At 44.0% G+C, this 24,091-nt stretch overlaps 1 long non-coding RNA gene and 1 pseudogene across 2 annotated transcripts; one reads left to right on the forward strand and one right to left on the reverse strand.

The window, feature by feature from the left end:
• Window positions 1-2,429: 2,429 nt before the first annotated feature.
• Window positions 2,430-9,551, forward strand: LOC306659575. Its single transcript, XR_013763341.1, has 2 exons — window positions 2,430-5,921; window positions 8,565-9,551. It is a non-coding gene; the product is annotated as an uncharacterized lncRNA (long non-coding RNA).
• A 508-nt stretch (window positions 9,552-10,059) lies between these two features.
• LOC306659574 (annexin A8-like protein 1) lies at window positions 10,060-23,626 on the reverse strand (annotated as a pseudogene). Its single transcript, XR_013766637.1, has 11 exons — window positions 23,131-23,626; window positions 21,896-21,990; window positions 20,345-20,458; window positions 19,620-19,710; window positions 18,786-18,865; window positions 18,236-18,296; window positions 17,589-17,681; window positions 17,273-17,368; window positions 15,164-15,222; window positions 14,012-14,127; window positions 10,060-11,013 (listed from the first exon to the last, which is right to left on the reverse strand). The product of XR_013766637.1 is annotated as an annexin A8-like protein 1 (transcript).
• Between the last annotated feature and the right edge of the window lie 465 nt (window positions 23,627-24,091).

The raw sequence follows: 24,091 nt of genomic DNA on the forward strand, positions 1-24,091 counted from the left end.
GACAACTTACAGGAGGAGAAGAGGACATTGGCTCATCAGATACATGCAAGGGAATTAGGTAAGGGACTTGTATGCAGAATATATTTTTAAAAACACTCTTCTTATTCAACAATAAAAGACAAATAACCTGACTAAGACATGGACAAAGGATTTGAATAAAGATTTCTCAGAAGAAGATACACACCTGACCAAAAAAAAAAAAAAAAAAAAATATATATATATATATATATATATATATATATATATGAAAAAGTTCTCATCATCATTAGTCATTAGGAAAATGCAATGAAACCCCAAGAAGATATCACTATGCAGACAGTAGTGTGGTTTTAATAAAAAAGACAGAGAATAACAAGTGTTTGTGAAGATATGGAAAAAGTGAAAAGCTTATGCATTGCAGGTGTGAATGTAAAATGGTGTAGTCACTATGGAAAACAGTCTGGCATTTCAAAAAGTTAAGTGTAGAAATACCACGTGACTCAGCAGTTCCATTTCTGGGTACATACCTAGGATAATAAAAAACATTTGTCCACACATAATATGCCACAGGTATATTTGGTAGCAGCATTATTCATCATAGTTAAGGTAGAAGCAACCCAGTGTGAACTGATGAGTGGATAAGCAGTTGTTGTATTCCATTCCTGTGGTGTGAGAGCAAGTTGACTTGGACATGGCAGGTTCACTGAACTCTGCCAAGTGGAGGGATCAGAATCCACAATTCATAGGAAAACAAATGCAAAAGACTTTTAAATAAATGAAAATGTTTAAAATTTCACTTGTCATCATAGGAAGATAAACTAAAACATTGAATCATTTTATTTTACTCACCAGATTTATGATGATCAAATTTTCTAAGTTTACTCTTGTTAGCAAAAAGGATACAAAATTGGTACTTTACTGTTATTTGGAATGTTATTTGGATTGCAATTAGACAAAATTTTTCTTAGCTACAATTCACATGCCATTTTAACTACAAACTGTATTTTAGGAGTCTCTCCGATGACTGTACTGTATGAAGTTGAATGATAGTTAATGAAATGTGATTTACAATAGCAAATGAGCAGAAACAGCCAAAGTGAACAGAGAAGTCAGTAAAGTGTGGCATATTCACAAGAAAATTTTCGCTGCTATGAAAAGAAGTATTGACTTATTTTCTAGGTTATTTTAAACTAGTATAAGACCAAAGCTGGAAAAGTGGGAAAAACACATATATCTGCACATTCTTAACAAAAGTTTTGGAAGTATATACAAGAAATATAAATTGTGAAAGTTTTTGGAGAGATTTTGGCTAGAATTCTGGAGTGGTATAGATATATAATTTTACCATTTGCCATTTTGTACTATTTGAGTTTTATCAAACATGTGCATTACTTATTTTGCTTTTAACTTTTTTCATTTTTATGAACATTTAATTTTTTTCAAATAATTATGGATTCATAGGAAATTGCAAAGAGGTTCTGTTATCCTTTTCCCAGCTTCCCTGAATGTTTACATTTTACATTCTATAGTCGAACATCAAAATCAGGAAACTTGACATAGACATGATGTGTGCTATTCTATGACATTTCATCACGTGTAGATTTGCATTACCATCAACCTACAGAAAGATTCCATCACCACAAAAATCTCCCTGGGGCAATGCTTTGTGCTCATGCCACCCCCCTCTCACCAGCTCTAAAGTCTGGTAATCACGGACCTATTTTATAATTTTTCCTTAGAAAAATTATTCATAAACAGGATCATACAGTATGCAACCTTTTGATAATCCTTTTTCACTTAGCCCAATGTCCTTTAGATTCATCAAATCTGTTCATGTACCAATAATGCTTCTTTTTATTGCTCCATCTTGGTGTGATTGTATTAGTTTGTTTAACTACTCATCCACTGAGGGACATTTTGGTTGGTTTTTAGTTTGCGATTATTATGAGAAAATACAGGAGATAATCTTCCAAATCTAGAGTTTGGTGAAGACTTTCAAGACATGGCACTAAAAACATGTTCTATGAAAGGAAAATAATGATAAATTGGATTTCATCAAAATGAAAAATTTGCTCTGCAAACGATTCTGCTAAAGGATGAAAGAACAAGGTACAGATATTAAAATATATATAGGTGCAAAGCATATATCTGATAATGGACTCCAATCTAGAATATATAAAGGAATCTTACAATTCAATAGTAAAAAGTAATCCAATGAGAAATGGAAAATAGATAATGAGACATTTCATGGCAGAGGCAAGAAATGAGGCTGAACAACACTTGACACTGGGGAAATAAGATCATCATCTGAAATCACTACATGTCTATTAGAACAACTAAAATTAAAAGGCCATGTACAAACAGAGAAACAACATGTATCCCATTTGTTTACAATAAAAAATAAATAAATAAATAAATATATAGGTCAAAAAAAAAAAGGCAATGACAAAAGCAAATGCTAGCAAGATGTAGAGAAACTGTATTTCTAATACCTTGTGGGACCAATGGTACATAGGGCCACTATGGAAAATAAATGACAATTCCTTAAAGCAAGTAAGTAAACAAAAAGCTAAACACGTACTTACCATATTACCTGACAACCACAGTCCTGGGCATTTATCAGATAAACTAATATTTAAGTACACACACACACACACACACATACACATACACATACACATACATGATCATAGTAGCTTTGTGCTATTTTTATTGGTGAATAATTTACACAAAACAAAATTCACAAACCTTAAATGTTGCATTAAATATTTTTGGTAAATGCATGTGCTCCTGTAACCCACTCTTTATATGATTTAGAATATTCTAAAGCCCCAGAATGTTTCTTTGTGCCTCTTCCAGCTAATCTCTGCCAGGTCACTCCACCCCTAAGCCCTAAAGCAATTTCTAGTTTGATTTCTTTCACCATACATTAGGTTCCATATGAATGGAATTATATATTACATATTCCTTTATGTCCGGCTTATTTTTCTCAGGAAGATGGTTCAGACATTCTTCTGTTTAAAGCATATCGATAGTTTATTTTTTTATTGCCTGTTAATATTAAATCATGTAGACACACCCCAATTGTCTTTTCATTTGCTTTTTAATGTTAATTTAGATTGTTTCAGTTTTTGTCTTTTTAAAGTGAATCTGCTATTAATATTGTGATACTAATCTTTTGTTTAGAGATTAATTTTCACATTTTTGGATAAAATCCTAAGAATGGAATTGCTAGGTTATACAGAAGAGTATAGATTTAAATTGATGAGAAGTGATCAAATAATTTTCAAAAGTGTTAACCTCATTTTACTTTCTCACCAGTAATATATGAGATGTGCCAATTTGATGTTTTTAAATGCACATTTTTTTTCTGTACTTATTGGTTATTTGAAGATATTATTTTGTGAAGTGTTTGCTCAAGTCTTTTGTGCATATTTTAAATTAGAATTTTATTATTCAGTTGTAAGAATTCTCAAATATCCAGGAAATAAGTTTTTTGTGAGTATTTCCTTCTAATTGTGACTTATCTATTAATTTTTTAATGACAAAAGTTTTAGTTTCAGATGAGGCCCACTTTCTCAATTTTTTCTCTATTTTACTTACTTTCTGTGTTGGTTAAAAAATCTTTCCCTAATCCAAGGCAGTGAAGAAATTTTGTTTTATTGCAGAACTGTCTTGGATTTTTCCAGTCAGGTGAACTGGTCAGGTCATTCCTCAGGGGAACAGGGAGGCAGTAGTGACACACAAGGGTCAGTGCAGTTAAGAGGTTTTAAAACATAATTGCAGAAATGAACTGCTCAGCTGTGAGATTACCCCACACTCGATAAAGCTGAATACAAGCGAAACGTAACTCCCTCAACCCAATGCTGGTGCTGCCCAAGGTTAGCCCTCAATGCCCCTCATGGCCAGTTCAGAAGTCCTCAGTTCCCAGGCCATTTAGCATTTCTCCAGGTGACTGTCAGCCACTAGAGGGCGCTGTGAGAGCAGGTTTCCAGGCAGCTTGGCCCCACTCTGATGTGAGGATGCTGACCTGGGCTCTGATTGCCTGTCCATGGGAGACACATGGGGAGGCAGGGGTGAGGGTGGCCTCACTCCACATCTTCAAGGACCTTCTCCATCCAGTGTATTCCCTCATAACACAAACCAAGAAATAAAGCCATCAGGGAAGCAAAGGAGCCTAGGAAGAGCATGTGGGGCTGAAAACAAAGACAATTAGTCCTTGATCCAGTTGGCACAGAGGGATGTAGGAATGCGACAGGGTCTGGCAGCTAGGATGGGACAGCAGTCCCCAGGCTGGGAAGATGATGGCCTGCATCCCACCAGGCCAGGGGCAGAGCTGAGATGACTGACTCCTGTTTCAGTTAGGACCAGGTTATGACTGAGGATGGGAAAGGGTTGGGATGGGAAGCTTATCTGTAAGGACCTGTAGACAGAGACAGGGGTAACTGCGGAAAAGGTCATGGCTCATTCATGGCCCAGCTACTCACTCCAGCAGCAAGGCATTCAGGGAGATAAGAGGTACTGAGCCTTGGAGAGGAAATTGTGTCTACTTGGAAGACGCTGACTGGCCCTGGCAGAGTGAACCCAGAATGGCCAATCGGGGCAGCATCGGACAACCTGGGTTTGAGAGAGACTGATGGCAATCTAGCTCCACAGCACATTACAGGGACAACCCTAATCACTAAGCTGGAAACCCTAGAATTCCATTAAAGGATAACCTGAGGGGTCAGGACCAGAGCCAGGGAAAGGCTAGCAGGGGGACAAAGGTAGTCATGGGCCAATGGAGCATCAGACAGGGCCTACCTGGGCTCAATACTATGAGGGAGCTTGGACACCTACATGGGGCTGTGACAATGCCTGGAACCTTAGCTCAGGCCTCGGGCTCACAAGAGAAATTTCAGGTATTCATGGTCTCAGAGAAGGAGATGTTACAATCAGTAAATTCTCCTAAGGGGACAGAGATGCAGTGACCTTGGGTACATTAAAATATTTTTTAAAAATTCCCAGGCCAGGACACAGGGTGACCAACGTTAGCCTCCTTCCAGGGAATTAACCAAGGACCACAAAATACTGGGCTATAAGGCTAAGGCAATTGGTGGCATGTCATGTCAGAGTGTGGAAACAGGTTCAGTCTGGGCTCCCTCCCTCCAAACTCAGCTATGCATGTTCACCATCCTTCCTGATGGCAGAAATCATACTGAAACCCAGTCAAGATGTACATCACCTGCAATGTTTCTCCCCTGACCCTGGGAAGCCTTTGAGCTCCTCAGCCTGGCAGCATGAGCCTTCCTTACTTGGCCTCTCATATCTTTATCTTTGAACTCTCCGTGTTCTGTGGGCATAAGCATGCCGTTCCTTTCATTTGTCTGGTACAGACCAGATTCCTTCTGCTGTTTACATTTCTGTCTCTGCCAGGAATGTTCTTCCCTTTCCTGTCAACCTGATAAGCATTAATTTAAAAAATGCTCAAGCTTCACCTTCCCTATGAAGAATGATCTGGCCAGCCCTAATCTGGGGGCAGGGAGAATGCTTGGTTGTAGAAACCAACCACAAATCAGTTGCTAACCACAAATCTGTTCTCCCTGCTTTGTTCCTAAAGAATCCTGACTTGCCCAGAAAGACAATCCTTCCTCAGCTCAGGGATACACACTAAATACGTCAAGCCAAGCATTACAGCCCTTTCCTCCCAAGAGCATGAAATCAGTGCTGGGTGCATGTTTTGGTCACTGCCTTCATGCTGCACTGAACTGGTGGTCCTGCAATGGCAAGTGGCAGAATCTAAACAAGGGCTGGGGCCGGGTTTGTGCCAAAAGGATTGAGAGCAGCTCCCCTCTCCACTTAGATCCTTCCCAGAACTCTTTTCATTGAGGTTGGCTGAGAATTCCTTCCACAGGGAAGTCCAAAGAGCCTGTAGAATCTTCTCAGAATCAGTGACCAGAAAGGTTTGACCCCAACTCACTTCCCTGTAAAGATTGTTTTCTCCTCAGATTCTGTACTCTTAGTTGTTACTGTTTATTTAAAAATATTCACTGAGTACTTGCTATGAGCTAAACCAAATGTTCAAAACTGAATAAAGCAAAGTTCTTACCTTTATGGGACTCAGAGCTTTTCTGAGGGAGACATATAACCAGATAAGATGCCATTAGGGCAGGAACTCTGTAGTAAAGAGAGTTATTAGTTGCTAACAAGAACAGCCACACTGGACAGTTTAAAGAGAAGAGAAATTTCTGAAAGTCTATGATAAGCTCACAGAGTCTCACACAGGATGAAACCCTTGCCTCAGATCATGGCATAGGAGACATTCAGACTCCATTCTCTGGATCATGTTCCATCCTTGTCTACCAGCTAGTGGAAATAATATTTCAATGGAAATAAAAGGATCCAGCTCCTGGGGAATAAAAGGCTTGATCTGAGGATGGAGAGAGTCCAAGAATACACTCTCTAACAGAGGGTTAAAAGGCAATAATGCAACACAAACCATTGTCATTATAGAGCCATGGTAAAGCCACAAGAAGGGAATATCCCTGCCAAAGAAAAATCAGAACTGGACAATAATTAAAGTGGGAAAATTGAATTGAATTCAGGATGGTTGCATCAAAGTAGGAGAGATTTCATATAGAGCTGAGCTCAGCTCTGGATATAGCAAGGACAGGGAGATGTAGAAAGGAGTGGGATGAGGTCAGTTGATGGAAAACTACTAAGAGGAAACTTCGGGGTAAGGGAGATTCTCTCTAAAGCCTTGGAACAGGATTTTGTTGAAGACAGGGCAAGATGATCAGACATCAGCACCAATGGGGCATGTGAGGAAGGTGATCAGATATAGTCATCAGTATGGAAGATGGGGGCTCCTACTGCATTGGCTTCAAAGGGTTTTTGCTCAAACTGGACTTTAGGAGGAAGTGTACTGATTGGCTTAGGAGAAGATTCAGGAAACTGACTAAAGTTTGGCTAAGCAAAGGATCTTTGTCATGATTCCCTCATCTTTCTCCTTTGCTGAAATCACAGTAAGCAGACCCCAATTTATCTTTAAAAACATAAGAAAAAAAAAAAAAAAACATAAGAGTAAAACAAATACCTTCCTAATGTGACTGATGAAAAGCATCCAAAATGTTATTCCAGGAAAGCTGACTTGGAGGTGCTGAGGGTGTTACTTGTATCCTGACCAGATCCTTCTGCTTCCTGGCCACCATGAGAGTCACCTCGTAGATGGCACTTAGTTGGAGACGCCCCACGGAGAGTTTGCTCAACCCACCCACCACATTTCTCTAGGACTGACCCCAGGGAGAGAGAACACATCCCCTCCAATCTGAGGGGACCTGCTGTTTTCACTCTATTCTACTCTTCTGTTCAGGAGGCAGAAGTGTCTTCTGGTCCATTGGGAGAGATGTATAAGGGTCACATTTTTGCTAAAAGAGAAGCCGTCGCTGGGCATACACTTGGACATGCTGTCATTCCTGGGCAGTCTAAGTAGACTCAGCTTTGCTCAAGGCTCCTATTTGGCCACATGAAGGCTTTCTCGGGTGGGCTGCAAAAGAATCCCAGAAAACCAGTGTGTACAGGAATACAGGGCAGAAGAGTCTTCTAAGTTCTTCTTAAAGCATGTCGGCAGAATACAGTTATGGGTCAGACAGTGACTCAACACTGAGAGGAAATTCAGAGCAGGACATGAACTAAAAAAAGGGAAAAAGAGAATCATCAGCAGGACAGTGTCTGGGTGCCACACCCTGGTACAGCTGCTGAAGTTTGATGTGAAACTTCTGGGTCCTTCAGCATTGCTGTGTTATGGGTTGAATATTTGTTATTGAAGCTTAGCCCCTAGTGTGATGGTATTTGTAAAAGGGGACTTTAGGGGGTAATTAGGGCTAGAGGAGGTCATCTAACCTCATAAAGGGATGGGACTTTCTTTCTTTAGTGACCATATAAGAAGAAGGAGAAAGAGAAAGAATATGAGCGAGAGAAAGAGAGCTGAATGTGAACATAGAGCACAGGCCATGTAAAGATACATCCAGAAGGAAGCCCTTTCAAAGCTAGAAAGAGAGAACTCACCAGAAACTACATAGGCTTCCCTTGACCTTAGTCCTAGTATCCAGAGGTATGAGGAAAAAAATGCTGTTGCTTAACCACCCAATTATCCACTGTATGTTATCATGACAACCTGAGCAGATTAAGACTTATTGGTGCACAGCAGCTGCTCCTCACCCACCCCTGCCTCCCTGGTGTCCCACAGACAACCCTCTACCCAGTACCAAGGCTTGAGGACTAGCCCTGAGGGATCTCTGAAGTTCTGCTCCAGCCCTAATGGCATCAGCCATTCAGGTACTGGGCTGTGCTCTCCCAAATGTTGAATAACTTGAGGACTACTTTTTGATTAAAAAATGGTATCTAAAGTCCTTGACCCTCCACTCACTGGCAGATGGGGTCTGCCCTTCCCTTGAAGTTGGATAGCTAGTGATATTTTTTTCTAATAGAGTACAGAGGTAGTGATGTAATATGACTCCTGAGTCTAAATCACAGAGGGCAATACGGCCTAGTTTTTGTCCACTAGATGAACAGAGCTGCCACATGAGGCACCCTCCCATCTCCAGGTCACATGCTGTGTTATGGGCAAACTATGTGTGCCTTGACCAGACAAATTCCTTTTTACCCTAAGTCTCCATTTCATGTAAGAAATGTTTCTCCCACGCGAAAACCCCGCCTATGTAACCCACCTCCTGCTTAGCACACCCTGCTTAGAAATACACAGCGGTTGGAAAATGTTTCTGTTATTCTTATATAATGTACTATTATGTTCTCTTTTCAGTTTTCATTTTTCTTGGGTAGTATACTGTACCCTGAACTGGATCATTCTGAGCCACTTTCCTATGTTGCTATGGTTTTGACTTACTGGCAGCTTGTGGTTTTTGGCTATAAAAGAGATACCCTACCTTCTGCAAGGGATCGAGGTGTGCAGAGACAACTTGGTCACTGCCCCTTGACCCGCCAGTGAATAAAATTCCATGTCTTAATTCAAGACTGACCTAGTGATTTATTTCTAACACATCACAACAGCTGGAAATGCTGCATGTCAGGGCTCCACGGGGCAGTCGTAGCTGAGCCCAGCCTTCCAGTCATCTCACCCAGGCACCACATACAGGAATGATGAATTTTCCATGTTATTGAAGTCCTGCTTTATAATCACCCTGACTTTTAGATCTTCCCATCAAAGTGTTCAGATTTTCTGGAGTAGAGATAAGCCATCTGCAATGTGTCCTTATTAAATTATTGATCTAGAGAATCTGTGAACACCATTAAATTGTGGTTTTAGACCACTAGATCTAGGGCAGCAATTATAACCAGGACCCCACCCTGCATTGAAATACAAGCACACTTAGTTTTAGACAGTGTGAGCTCAGAGTCATGAATCCAGAATCCGCCTCCCATCCCGTGACCTCAGAGTTTGCACTGCTCTCGTCTCCCTAGCATGCCCTGACCATTTGCAGACACACTCTGGAGCTTGCAAACTGGAGCATGTTCAGAGGTCATGGCCTCAAATCAGAGTCCAACAAATAGTTGGAGGTACTGGGGACATTTAGCTTTGGCAGAAGGTTTACTGGAATATGTGGGCCTTCTTCAGATATTAAAATGTTGTTATTAGGACAGAAAGTTGTGGCTCTAGATGAGAGTCGAGAGCAGTGGGCAAGTTTGGGCTCAGTTGGAAAAGGATTTGACCTTTCAAGAAGGCAGCTCGTCTGCATTTTTTAAGACACTTATATACATTCTACACATATCGAGCAGAGCCCTAGGACACCAAGGATCACTCCTGGTTGGATGCCAGGGAGAACAGTCAAGCTGCAGGCTGGAATAGGATAAGGTGATTTAAAAGCTCCTTTCAACCCTGAAATGTTGACTACAAATCAGAAAGTAACTAGAAGTGTACTCATTCACAGGTTTTCTCCCTGGGGCAACAGTGCCCACAGCTCCCCCTCAGTGTTCCTTCAGAGAAATGCCCACAGAGGTGCGAGGTTGGATTGCTCCCCAAAGATCCATTTCTGATCAATGAAACTGGTCTTACCCTGGTCACTGTTAAAAATCCAAAAATGCTTTTTGATTGTACAAATGTTTATTATTCTGCAAACCAAATATATTTAGAAAGACTACCATTGGCTTCTGTGGATATCCAGGCTCAGTGGCCCTTGGGTCAGGGTGAGAGTTGTGCTCAGGGTTTGGCATGCTGCCCTATGTTACATGCTGTGTTAGGAGTTCGTTGGCAACTGAACAAATCTAAGCCTCTTTCAACATAGTGTACTTGGGTCAGAACTTTGATTTGTAGTCTAATCTGATTAATTTGTTAACAGGATGACGTGAGAATTTCTCTTCTATCCAAAGCTTCAAGTTTTCTGATGAGGCTTATAAATGAATAGTATAGGCATCCCAATTGTCATGGAAAAGTGTCCCTTTACCAGTTTCCAGGATGGCATGAGCTCTAAAACAAAAGGGTTTTCATGGCCTTCTCACTGGTTGCTTGATAGAGAAGTATATCAGCTGAGACAGATAATCTCTGGTTCTTCCTCAGAACACTCTAGTTCTTCCTCAGAAGACCCTGGTTCAGTAGATGGGGCTGAGCCAAGGGATCTGTGTAACCTGCACCTACGCAATTGACCAATAAAACTTGAGAAACACCTGTCTAGAAAGTAAAGAATGACCACTGAGCCCCTGCAGGCCCCTTCATGCTGACATATTTGTCTGGCTACAGGAATGTGAAGGTTGGCATGGTACATTCACCTGCAAATGACCGGAGGAAGAGGTAGAAAGAGGAACCCAAGGCTGGTCTCATCCTCTGGATCAGAAATATTGACTGGAAAGCACTGGAAACTAGGAGATAGAAATATAAAATCTTGGCTGAGTTCCCCACTCCACCCTCACCCATTGCCAAGGTTGTGCAAGCAGGGCTGGCAGCTCCAGCTTCTCAGCCTCTGCTCTCATTCTTCAGTGTCTTCAGGGGTCACTGCCCACCAGACTCAGCAGGGCATTCTTGTAGTCACCGCTGGTGTCATCCTGAGGGCAGAAGTCACAGTAGAGTTAGAAGGGAGGTGTTTGTGACATTGACCTGGCTGGTCAAGAGCACCTACTATTATTATTACTAGAAGTCATTTTCTTTGGGTGGGGCCCAGCTCTTTAGGTGTTCCTACACCAGAGGTTCCTTACTTTTCTTCTTTCCTTGTTCTTCATTTCAGACTACTGCTTTGTATCTCTCTTTTTTAAATTTTCTTACTAATTACATGGGAGGTGGTTGTAAAAAATGGATCACAGAGACAGTGTGCTCTTAAATAAGAAAGGTGTGTGGGTGACTTCATTACTCCATCTTTTGCCCTGGGGCTCTTTCCCATGTTTCACTCAGGCACTCAACCATTCACTTACTCAACACAACCTGTTATTCTTTCAACACCTGCTATTGTAGTTCAGGGAGGCAAGTGCTATGGTGTGAATCTGAAATGTCCACCAAAAGTTCATGTGTTGAAGGCTTAGTCTCCAATGCAGTCATGTTCTGAGGTCCAGCTTTTGGGAAATGATTGGATGATAAGGTCTCTGATCTCTTCAGTGAATTAATCCATTGACAGATCATTAATTTGATGGCATTATTAGGAGGTAGTGGAAAGTGTAGTAGGTGGGGGTTATTTGGAGGAAGTAGGTCACTGGGGGTGCACTGAAGGGTACTTCTTGTCCCCTTGCTCCTTTATCCTTCTCTCTTTGCTTCCCAGGTCCATGAGGTAAGCAGCTTTGCTCCACTACATCCCCTCTGCTGTGACACTCTGCCTCACCACAGGTCTGCAGCAATGGAGTCAGTGAACCATGGACTGCAACTTTTAAAATCATGAGTTGAGATAAATCTTCCCTCCTGTAAGTTGTTATTTTCAGGTATTTGGTCACAGTAATTTAAAGCTGACAAGTTCACCAAGATTGAAAGCAGGGCATCCAGAGCTATAGCTGGAGGCAGGGCCATGGGGCAGAGAGAGCTCAGGCTTTGGGCCACTGACACGAAATGTGGCCCTGTCATCCTACACTGACCATACCTTAACCTCTGAGACATTCTCTCCTCTACAAAATGCCATCAGTGTTGGCAGACATCTTGCTGAGATGTAGTGAGGAGTGAATGGTAGGAAGAAGATGAGCCTGCCTACTCAGCAACCAGCTCATGTAAGGATCAAACAGTGTTTCTTCCCCTATAAGATGGACCCAGCAGATCCAATAACTCCATTTCTTAGTCATTAGCAGGTCTGAATAGGACTGCCTAGTCATGGCATGTAGAGCCAGGGGAACAGGCAAGGGGAAACCACCCAGTTCTCTTTTTCTGTGGTTAAGGACACTGGGCCCAAAGAGGTAGTGGTAGGTGAGGGGAAGGACTGGAGCTAGTTCTGCTTTGCTCTGAAGCATTTTAAATCTCAGGAAATATCTATTCCTTGATAGTTTAGGAAAATTTACCAAGAATCTTGTTGTTTTATAACTACATTTTCTAAAGAAAATGTTTGGTTCTCTCATTCACAACTCCAACTGAGTTTTTCTTAAGTGACAACATTAGGAAACAAAAATCAAAATCTATTGCTGGATAAATAGCTGCACTTTTTTAAAAAATTTTTTTGTCTGAAATCATTAGTCTGCTAAGTTTACATTTCTACCACAGGGTCTACATCTTAGGTTGAAGTGATCAGTTCACCTAATAGAGTTTTTGTTCTTTGGAAATGTTCTGTGGCTCTAACTGAAATGCTGAGAAGGAATCTTTCCAATGGCATAAATAACCATGTGTGGTTGAGAGGATTCATGAAAATCTGCTTCAACTGCTTGTGAGTGACATAGTAGCAGCCCAGGCTGGTTTGTGCTTAGCCCTCCTGTCTCCTGCCTCCTGACAAAGTTGCCTGGGAAGTCTAAAACAAAACAAAGAATAATTCCAGCCCTTCCCTACCCCCTGACTATTTGTTGCCCCATTCTGAAACATCTTAAAGCAGAAGTGTTTTTGTTTTTAAACATACAGTCATCTTTCAGCAGGAAATAGATTCCAGGATCTTCCTTCCTCCCACCATGGGTATAAAAATCTGCAGATGCTTAAGTACCTTATATAAAATGGTGTAATATTTGCATATAAACTGCATACATTCTTCTGAATACTTATATAATCATATCTAGGTTACTTACAGTACCTGAAACAATGTAAGTGCATTATCAATAGTTGTTTTATTGTATGATTTAGGGAATAATAACATGAAAAAAATGCCTGTGCATGTTCAACACAGATGAAATTTTTTTCTGAATACTTTTGGTTGAATCCACAGATGCAGAACATAAGGTATGGAATCCAAAGAGACCACAGGCAAATTGTATTGCAAACCATGTATTTCTTAGAAAATAGAGTAGCAACAAACCTTTGTAGAAGAACTAGTGACTTCATTTAGTAGCTAATGAAGACTTGGGCACATGTGTATCATGATTTGACTTATGTTAATGAAATTGTCAAGGTCTCAATTTGCATTGATTGCCATATAAGCTATTTTTTCTCATAGTTGTAGTCATGTAACAATCACTCTACATTTGAAGACTTAGAATTTTCACTAACCAAAATCTGGTTAAGCAATTCACTGGAGCCCATCCAATATATTTCCCCAAAAGTTTTCTGCCAGGAATATTTAAATCTAGACTGAGCAGAGTCCCAATTTACTAAAGGATTTGCTCTCATTGATTTCTCAAACAGGAATTCTTCTGCTACAAGGATTGCATGTATTTTCAAAGGCATAATCATAACTCATATGCAAAGTCAACTTCTTGAGCCAGACACAGAGGGAGTTCCTTGCTTTGACCTCCGTTTTTTCCCTCTGAGGTTCCCCTTGGGCTCTAGCCACACTGCCCTCTTTCTTGTTGCCTGCATTCATCATAAAGTAATCAATTCAAGCATGTGATGCCCACAGGAAAGGGGTGGACATTTTGGACATAGGTCATAACATCTAGGTCTCTCAGTAATGTTTATGTCACAAACTGAAGTGAAAATTGGGAACTCATGACTTACCATGATCATGCTGCTGAGGGTCTTGCCATACATCTTCTTGATTTGATAAGATTTAAATCAATTTCACTCCTGGAAACAATGTTCCTTATCAGGGTCCCATCACGTGTCCCTGCTCCCTGGATGAGACAGTAGCAATCAACCATCACTTCTCACCTTTCCTGTCCACCTCAATAGTCAAGGACAAATCTCAATATCTTTTCACTCACTCTTCAGGCCTCTTTCCTTTCTAGAACCCAGGTGCCCCAAATTGCATTGTGCGTTTGGTTTGCCACATTAGATTCTAGACACAAAAATTCACAACTCCAGAAGCAATACTTTCTAGAGAAGCAGCACATCAAAATTGACTTAAATGGCCATTTCATACATAGGATTTTCCCACTCTTTCATCCCAGACCAGTCTCACATCAGATGAAGCTACCTGGGAATCCCATGCCTTTTCTCATTTCTGGAGTTTGGGGTTTCTGGCCTGCCTCTTATTTTAGGTGGTGTCAGCAACCATGTATCAGAGAAGAAGGGCACTGACTCTATCCTTGGAGAATCAAGTTAATGATCTTCCAGTTAGTTTCTAACTAACATCAGAAACTGTGATGAGTGAGTTGGGCATCTGTTTCTGTGACTCAGGTAGCCTTTTGTACAACAGGCAAACCAAGGTGTCACAGGCAAATGCACTATGTGTGGCAATTTTCCTCTGAACTTGACCATGGCAAGGGTGCCTTCGTTCCTGGAAATTCTTGCCTGTGACCTCTAGTACAAATCTGCTGTCATGGAGGCCATGTGGTACAATGAAAAGAACAAATGGACAGGCTTAAGTTCAATTCACACTCTACCACTTAGCAGCTGGGTAATCTTGAGTGGGAGCCTCAGTTATACAATCTTTAGGATGGCAATGACAATATGGATCTCCTAGAATGGTAACAGTTCAGTACAATGGACACCCTTGCATGTACCTGTTCAAATTTCCCTGCAGTTGTGATTTCTCTTTTCTAGACTCAGTTTTCCCTGAGAACTTAAACCTTTCTGATGTTCAAGAGATGAGAATAAAAGAAACCTCAGTGTTGAAGACAGTGGTTATCCACTGTCTCTGAGCTTCCTGGTTATCAGTTGGTGACATATATGGCAGACTGTAAGGGAGGCAATAGATAGAAAAGTTACCTTCATGGCATAGTGGAGTCTTTCTGCAAAGTAGCTATGAAGGTTGTGGGTGCATTTCACTGGAAAACAGAAAAACTCTGTTAGTATTCTCAAGGTTGTAGGCGGTGTTGCACATACCTTCATTTAATCATGCTTTGTCTCAAGTGTTAGAGGTTAGCATTGCCAAGTCTTGGCATATTTGTTTGTGCCTTGCCTAATTAACAATCTCTGGCAGGGAACAATGCAGATGTGCAGGACCCCACTGTGCTGGGCACTTCATGATCATTTCTCTTCAAAGTCTCACTCACTGTCATGTCTCAGATGAGTCCAAGCAACAAGTCCAAAGCAACTGCACCATTGAGGCAGGGTTTAAACTCCTGCCTATATCCCTCAAAGCTTTGTACCAGGAGGTGAGGCAGAAAAGGGAGACTGGGACACTAGGCATAGATCCAAAGTCCAGATCAGGCAGGTAAAATGGTGAGATATGAAATCCACTGGGCATCCACAGGGTTAGATAAGCCAGAGGACAGCTTAGACCCAGTACTGTCCCTAGGCTCTCACCCAGACACCACCAAAAATTCCACGGTTCCACAGAGGCATCACAGCATGACAGCCAGGACCTCAGAGAGCCCTACCAGCAGGAATCCTGCATTTTTAATTACTATGTGATTAGTGCAGCTCAGCCCAGGGGGACCAATTCACCAGGAACACCTGGTTGAGAGAGTGGACACCTTATTGAGAGAGAAGACCCTATTCTTGCTCTTTCATGAAGCATCTGTCATGGATGTCCCTGGAGAGAGTTGGCATCTGCATGAGGAGGTAACATTTCAAGCCAAGGCTGCATAAGAAGTGTGGGATTTGAGGGACATAGGTATGTGTTTAAACCCGTCTCAATGGTGTGGTGTGACTTCTTTGCTTGACAACCCTGACTCATATGTGACGTGAGAGAGTGAGATTTGAGGAGAAATGAACAGGAAGTGCCCAGCACAGTGGGGCCCCACACACCTCTACTCTTCCCTACCAGAGGATATTAATTAGGAGGTTTTGTTATTTAGGACCTAAGGGCTGACAGTGTTGCTGAGTTGGGGTAGTGGGTGTGCCTACATGCTCCAACATAGACTGGATTTTATAACCAGGCTCTAAGCTGTCTGGGGAATCTCAGAAAACAGCATTTACAAGACAGACAGTGTTGAGGTAAGAGTGCCTTCATTGCTGGGCTCCACACAGAGGCAGCCTGGTGTGGTGATGAGTGCCTCAGCCCAGTAGCCCTGACCTCAGCTCCACTGCGTGAGGTGTAGAGATGTCCTGTTGCCTGGGCTACAGGTCTCTACTCTGCAAAGACTTTCTACTGTGATTTCAGCTCTGAATCTTAAGATGTGCTCTAGACTGGGTCCTGCTGATTTCCTGCTATGAGGAAGGTTCTTGACACTACTGGTATTGGACTACTAAACCTTTGCTGGCACTCAAATCTCACATCATCATTTCTGCAATTGCATTTCTGGCTCTGGTTCAGAAGAGTGACTTTGTTCAAGGTCAGAAAGAGAATGCTCCCTGGGCATGTGCATGCATGCACGTACACACACAAAAAACTAAAACAAAACAGAAAAACAATCTCTTAAACACACTGTCACACACCTGCATACATGCATGCATATACTCACATTCACACTGTCACACACCTGCACACTCATGCATGTACTCACTTTCTTACATATACATGCACATAACCACACATAAACACACTACCTTTCAAACACATCTCCACATGCATGCACACATTCATGCACACATTCTCACTCATAACTCATGCACATCCTCACATATTTACATTTACACCCAATCACACTCATGTTCTTTCTTTAACACATGTCCACCTGCTTACACACATATACACACCCTCATATGGGTGCCATGTAGACAGCACTGAGATTCCTTGGCAGGACACACTGAGACTCTGGGTGGAACAATCCCAGGATACATGCTGAGGGAATGGGGTTTGTGTAGAGAACCCATGAAGATGAACATGGGGTCCAGTTGCTTGCTGTTGCCTGGGACCTTTGCCCTTTGCCCTCTGTGTTGCCCACAGCCTATGGACATATGTGCATCTGAGCACTGTGCCGCTGTTCTTACCCACAGTGAGCATGGCCTCCTCCAGTGAGCCATGGGTCTCGCTCTTGATGCTGTCCTCAATGCTCTTGTTGGCAATTTTCTCATACTCCTCGAAGACTGTGGAGAGAGGGCTCCACTTAGGGGACTCACAGATTATAGACTACACTCAGAGAGCCCACCCTCACCTCCCTCTTGGTTGAAAGGGAGTCCAAGGCTCTGTGGCTTTCTCCCCAACCCCACAATTGACAAGGCTGTATACTGGACATTCACCACAGAAGGAGAGCCCTAAATCCAGGGCAGCTCCTGTGTCCTGGCATTGCCTTCCTCGGCTCCATACCTCTCATCAGGTGAGTGGCACTGCGTGTGCACAAGATGGTGATGAATTTCATCTCATCAGTCCCATGAATCTTCTCTCCTGCTGCATAGAGATCCGAGCATTAGGACACCCAGAACAAGCCCACAAAGAAGAAAATGGAGTTAGAGGACAGAACCCCAGAGCCCCAGAGCTGGGGCTGATGGGCAGTCCTGTTCAATTAACAAAGCCAGTATCTCTGCATGGCTGTTTTTATGATAAGGAGTTCACTATCCTATCCTCCTTTTATCCCAGTAGCTCTGGCTTAAATTATTTCTTCCACACTGGGACTGAAGGTACTTTAGGAAAAGCAAAACCCTCCCCTACCTCTGGGCAGCACTGAGCAGGTTGGCACAGGGAAATCTGTACATGCATTTCCGGCACTGGCCTGGTGCCCCTAGGTTTATGGGCTTGTCCTGGTAGGACAGAGCTTCAACCCATACCCTATAATCCAAGTTACTGTTCTTCCTTCACATCTACCCAGCACCTCCACTTCCCTTCTCAGACACCAGAGGACAGAAGTGAGCAGGGCAGGTCCCCCCTAGGTCAAAGAACGCCCCATGGGAAAAGGAGCCAGGTGTAGTACCCAAGTCAACCCTTGAAGTCCAGATAGTAGAGGCCAGACAGCCTCACCTGTGCATCCTGAAGGGCCAGTTCTGGGTCCACAAAGCCACTCACATCGTCCCTGCTCCCCTAGGAACACAGACAACAGCTCTGTAAGACAGGGTGGCAACCAGAACAGTTGGAGCTGAAGGGACAATGGGACTTAGAGGACAGGCAGGACTCTGCAGCTTCTTGGCCATGGACATTTAGAAAGCCAATTATCCTCTCCAAACCCTGGATTTCTCATTTGTATAACAGAAGAAACGCTGTTACACATTGTTTAGGGTTGGGGATTCAGAGAGCTAGATAAAAAGCCTGGCATGGGACCTACATGAAGGACCTGATCGTGACAGAGTGCTCATCTCTCAATTTCAAGGTGCCTTCACCTAAATGAGTCTGGAGAGGCACAGAGGCTCTGTAGTCAGGCCCCTCCAACCATGCCGAGATGTACCTAATACACCCGAGCATCTAGGTTGTCCCACAACCTTGCCCAGACCCCAGTGGCTCTACTTGAGGGCTGCTCCCTGGGGTGAGCTGTTGGGATCCCTAAGCCATGGGGACCTAGGAACCCGGTGATACCTGCAGGAGGCACACCAGGATCCGCTCCAGGTAGCCGCTCGTGTCTGCTTGGATGTCTTCCTCCAGGCTGGACCCATAGTCTGCATGGAAATATGACCAGGAGGCATGAAAGAGACCGAGGGCCTCCTCAGGGCCTGATTTCCTCCTTTCAGCCCTGTCTCCCACATCTCTCCCCATTAAAGTCTTCTAGGAAGGATGAGCTCTTGGCATAGGACCAGAATACAATGCTTAGGTGGCCAACTGGCAATCACCTGACATCGTTTAGAGCCACAAGTGACATAAATGCCCAACCAAGCTCAAAGCACAGTGATGGACAAGGTGAAATAGCCAGACCAGGACCTGCTGATACAGCTCCATTTCATCACTAGGTTTGGCAAGGCCAAATCTTTCAGGCAAACTTCCCCACTGAGTCCACAAGATGGAGGCCTGACTGGTCTCTGCTTTCCTTGCACTGGTCACTACACAGGATAAGTGACCACTGGCCCCATGACAATGAGACCCTAGCAGATGATCTTCCACTGTTCCCTGGGGCAGCCTGTGCACAGCCAGGAAAGAGCCACCATGTCTATTGCTGAAGCAGACTGTGGTGACAATGCTAGAGGGGCAGTGTGGTGAGGCCCACACTCCTCCCCACAGAAGCCCTTGAGATCAGATCTGAATCATGTCCAGTCTCACTGTCAGGTTCACAACTTGGCACATGTAGGTGCTTAGCTACATCTACAAGTCCTTTCCATTGTGTCCTAGTACACTGTCAACTCTCATTACCTGCCCAGCAGCCAAAACCTGTGACATTTCCATGTGAGGCCCCCCAATCCATCTTTGCAGCTGCCTTACCCTCCTTATATGCCTTCATTATCTCCCACAGCTGGTGTTTGGTCCAAGAGGCCAGGATCTCAATGATGACTCCCTCTTTGGTTCCTAAGCCCTGGGGACAGAAAACTTTGTGCGCTGGAGTGCTCTACCGATGACCTCCAACCGTCCACATCAGTTTTTCTCCAGTTGCCTGAACTTCAGAGCTACTGCTCTGCCCACTTCAGTGGGGCCTCTGTTGGAGGTTGTTACTAGGGGAAACTTCGCATTTGTGTTCAGTGATGGATACAGTGAGCAAGCTCTGTTCCAATTCTCCCTCCTTAGCTGGGTGGTCTCATATAGGTGGATCCACCTGCTGAGCCTAAGCATCTTTATCTGTAAACAGGGATAATAAACTGCCCTCAACCTGAAGGAGGGATTAGAGATCAAAAAATGCCTGACACCACCCAGGCAGTGAGCAGCTTGTCAGTGGAAATGATCATTGTCACTGGGGTCCTTGTTCCTCCTAATATGCCAAACCAGAAGGTGTGCCAAGAAGTTTAAAGTGAGCCCCAGGAACTGTGTGTGGGACTGTAAAACTGGCTTACTAATACTACTGCACACCAGGTCTGACCCCATTTTGAGAAGTACTGAGTTGGACCCCATAATGGTCAGTCAATTCCTGTATTTGGTGGTCATCTGAGCAGCAAACTTGCTGGGCTCATCCAACACCCAGGTGGTCACTCCAAATGGTGGCTCAGAGAAATTACCTTCATGGCATCGTGCAGCTCCTTGGCCTCATATCTGTATGGTGGATACATGAGGGCCACGATGAGTCTCTCAAACTTGCCACTCAGCTCTGACTTCAAGGTTTCAGTGAGATCCTAAGGCAGAAAGAAGGAAAGAAGATTATATTATCCTCTAGGCCCATGGGAGTGCAGGCAACAGGTGGCAGCTGGCCCAGGTGCTAGGGCTGGATTCTCTTGTGGGCTCTGCCATGTGCTGCCTGGGGTCTCTTGGGTCAGTTCCTTGGCCTGTCTAAGCATCAGCATCTTGACCTGTTGAAAACAAATAATAGAATCCTGATTCATACCATTGCTTAAGGGGTGATGGAGAGACAGGTGACTCAACTCAGCACTCAGTTTAGTGATGATCATATCCTAAGCAAAACGGCCATTGCTCACCAGCCTGCAAGCTCTGAGGGTGGCAGTGTGCTGCTTTCTCACCATTAAATGACTGTTACTTGGCTCATAGGCATGGAAGAAAGAAGGAAGGAAGGAAGGAAGGAAGGAAGGAAGGAAGGAAGGAAGGAAGGAAGGAAGGAAGGAAGGAAGGAAGGAAGGAAAGGAAGGAAGGAAAGGAAGGAAGGAAGGAAGGAAGGAAGGAAGGGAGGGAGAGAGGGAGGGAGGGAGGGAGGGAGGAAGAAAAAAAGGGTTCTTATACGTGTGTCTTTCAAAGGGTACACATCTCTACAAGGAACCACCAGGCCACACCTAGCTAATTGGCATAAGAATAACAGAAAGACCAAGGGCTTTGTTAGACCTGAATTTAAATTACAACCTTGTTGGTTACAGGTAGTAGAACATTGAGTATTACCCAACCTCTCTGAATGTTAGTTTCTCCAAAGGTTGAATGCAAAGAATAATGCACAGCTCTGAAGATTAAGGGAGAAGAATTATAAACTGCATGCTAATTTCTCCAAGGGAATATTTGGACTTTTATCACTGATCTTCTGGATTAAATTTCCAAAGATAACAATTGAGCCAATGAAGATTTGTAGGCCACCGTAGCTATGCATGTATTTATTCCTGTTAGAGTACACCCCTAATTATCTGGTTCCGTTCTAGTGGCAGCAGAGAGGTGAAATGCTCCTGCAGTACCCCGGTGGCCAAAGGCAGGGGGGCCAGTGCACGTAGTTCAAATGTTGGGAGAAGGTGCCTGTGCCATGAAACAGAAGGGAGGTGGGCCTGCATTGTGGGGCCATGAGAGAGTGATCACCTCGGGGAGCTGGATGAGTGAAACCTGGAGTCAGGAAACAACCCCAAGCAGCTTGGACAACTGTGAGAACTGCACTGGAGAGAAGATGGGAGAAGTGGGGTCAGACTGTCGAAGACCAACACAAGATTGGGGCTGAGCAGCTATAAATAGGTTTTCAAGATAAAATAGATGGCCATTCAAACTTGAACTTCAGATGGATAATGAATAATTGTTTAGTATAAGACTGTCCTATATGTCCATATTTCCAGTAAGCTGACTGTAGAGATGGGACTCATTCAGCATGGAGCCACCTCTAAGGCTGCAGTCCCCAGCCCTCCCTTTACCTTGCTAAACTGAGCCTTGAAGGACTTGGAGATCTGCTGCTGCTGGGCATTGCTTCTCTTGGTGATCATGTCAGTGATAGCCTGTTCATTGGTCCCTGTAGATACACAGCATGAAAGCCACTACTACCTCCTGGGGACCAAGAGAGTGCTGGGGTTGGGGGAAAACAACTGCTTGGTGGCTGAGCAGTGGGGCCATACCAAATGCTGCGATGATTTTCATCGAGTGAGTAAGAGTTAGAGAATCCACCTCTTCACTATCCACCTTCCACCAACATTATGTTGGAGTAGAGCTCAGGCCCAGCCTTGCAGGGATAGAATCTGAGGACCAGGTGGCTCTGGATATCATCCCTGGGTCTTAGGAGCTTGGTTAAGTGAGATATCCATCCCTTCCTCACCCCTCATGTTGTTCATAGTGGGAGAAGGTCACAAGTGAATATCCACAACCCCCTGGATCTTAGACCCCATAGAGCAGCTCATGGACCTATGCCACTGGAAAAGCAGGCTTACCTCTCAGAGTCTGTTTTCTCATTTGGTAAGTGGGGTTACAGCAAAGAACTTGGCAGGAAGCTATTTGAGAAAGCTTCAGGGCCTTGATGAGAATGCTAGTTCTTAATGCCCCAGTTCATCAGGCAGAGCCAAGTAAGGAGTAAATCCTTTCTGGGAAGAGACCAGGGCTTATCTTCTGACTGGGCCATCCAAATGGGCCTTTCCAACTCACAGCTGTGATGAGGGTGGAATTGGGCCAATGCTGGAAACAGAAGGAAGCCAACTCCATGGCCAGCCAATACAGTATGCTTCTACGGTACCCAGATGGCCAAAGGCAAGGGGCAGTGCATGTAGATCCAATGGGGAGCCAACTGCAGAGCCCACGTGATTAATGCCCCCTTGGTTCAGCTCCACTGAACTCCTGTCCACTGCCCATGCCAGGCCCAGTACTATCATCATCTCATTCAAAATGCAAAGTGATACAGATTTCTTTGGGCCATTTTACAAGTGAGAAAACCCAGACTGCACAAGAGCACACAGCAAATAGCCTCCCCTTTCCCTATTACTCAGGGAGGAACATCTGTTGTCTTCTTCTCCAGTCTTGGTAGGGAGGTCAGTACTGACCACTAACGGGGAAGCTAGCATCATTGTAATTCTCTGCATGACAGTAACTCTCAGGGCTGTGACTGCAGAGGCAAAGCCCCAGAGAGGCCCAGTCCTCCAGTAGCAGGCCATGGATGTCCACTCACCAATTCCCTTCATGGCTTTGTAGAGGATCTCTGCATCTGGGTCTGGACTGAAGTGGGGGCTGCCCTTCACTGTGACACCCTCCTGTTCAACCTGCAAAGAACCAAGACTGCTTGGAAGCAGGCAGGGCTAGGAAGGACAGTGCAGACTCCTGGCCCATGTGGTAGACTGCACTATATGGTGAGCACTTTTCTTGGACACTGGGAACAGCTTGGACCTTGAAGGTCAGAAGCTGAGCCCTCTAACTCCTCGTCCAACAGACTGGAACCAACAGGACCAGAGCTTTCAGGGAGAAGTCATGAAAACTCTGCCAACCTCATCTTACCATTTGAGGGCAGGCAACAAGGCCTGCCATCCCCAACTCCTTCCACCCCATCATCAGACAGCAGGAATGGTGAAAAATCAGTGCATGAGAAAAGGTTTTCTGAAGGGCCCTGGGTGTAGTCGGAGGTAAAGTGCTTGCCAGGCTTGTGTGCAGCCCTGGGTTTCATTCCCAGTACCTCGCGCCCCACCCCCCACACAAAGTCTTTGATAATCCCCAGTACTACAAACAAAACAAAAAAAGAGAAAAAGCATTCCTAAGACTGAATAGCTGCCTGAAAGTGCAGACATGGCTGGATGACTGGAGAGCTGGGCATGCTTTTGTGTCTCCAGTGGCTTGAGCTCAGCCTACCCTCTCCTAATGAGTGGGTACTTCACAGAAATTTAGAGGACCAGGCACCTTGCTGAGCATCCTGGCAGCTCAGAGCATTTGCACATCCAAAGGTTCATGTGGGTCTCAGGATGCGGTTTAGAAGGAACTGCAGGATGAGTGAGGATTGTGAAATAGACCAGATAACCTAAGTACCTGGGCCCTTGACTTGAAAACCTCTAATCCAGGGCTTGACTAAGGGCTCTCTAGATTTGTGCCTGGCATAATTTCTCAGATACTTAAGAGACGGAGGATCCCTCTTGAGTAGGTGT

Source organism: Sciurus vulgaris, assembly GCF_902686455.1.
Source record: "Sciurus vulgaris genome assembly, chromosome: 4".
In the NCBI taxonomy this organism is placed as follows: domain Eukaryota; kingdom Metazoa; phylum Chordata; class Mammalia; order Rodentia; family Sciuridae; genus Sciurus; species Sciurus vulgaris.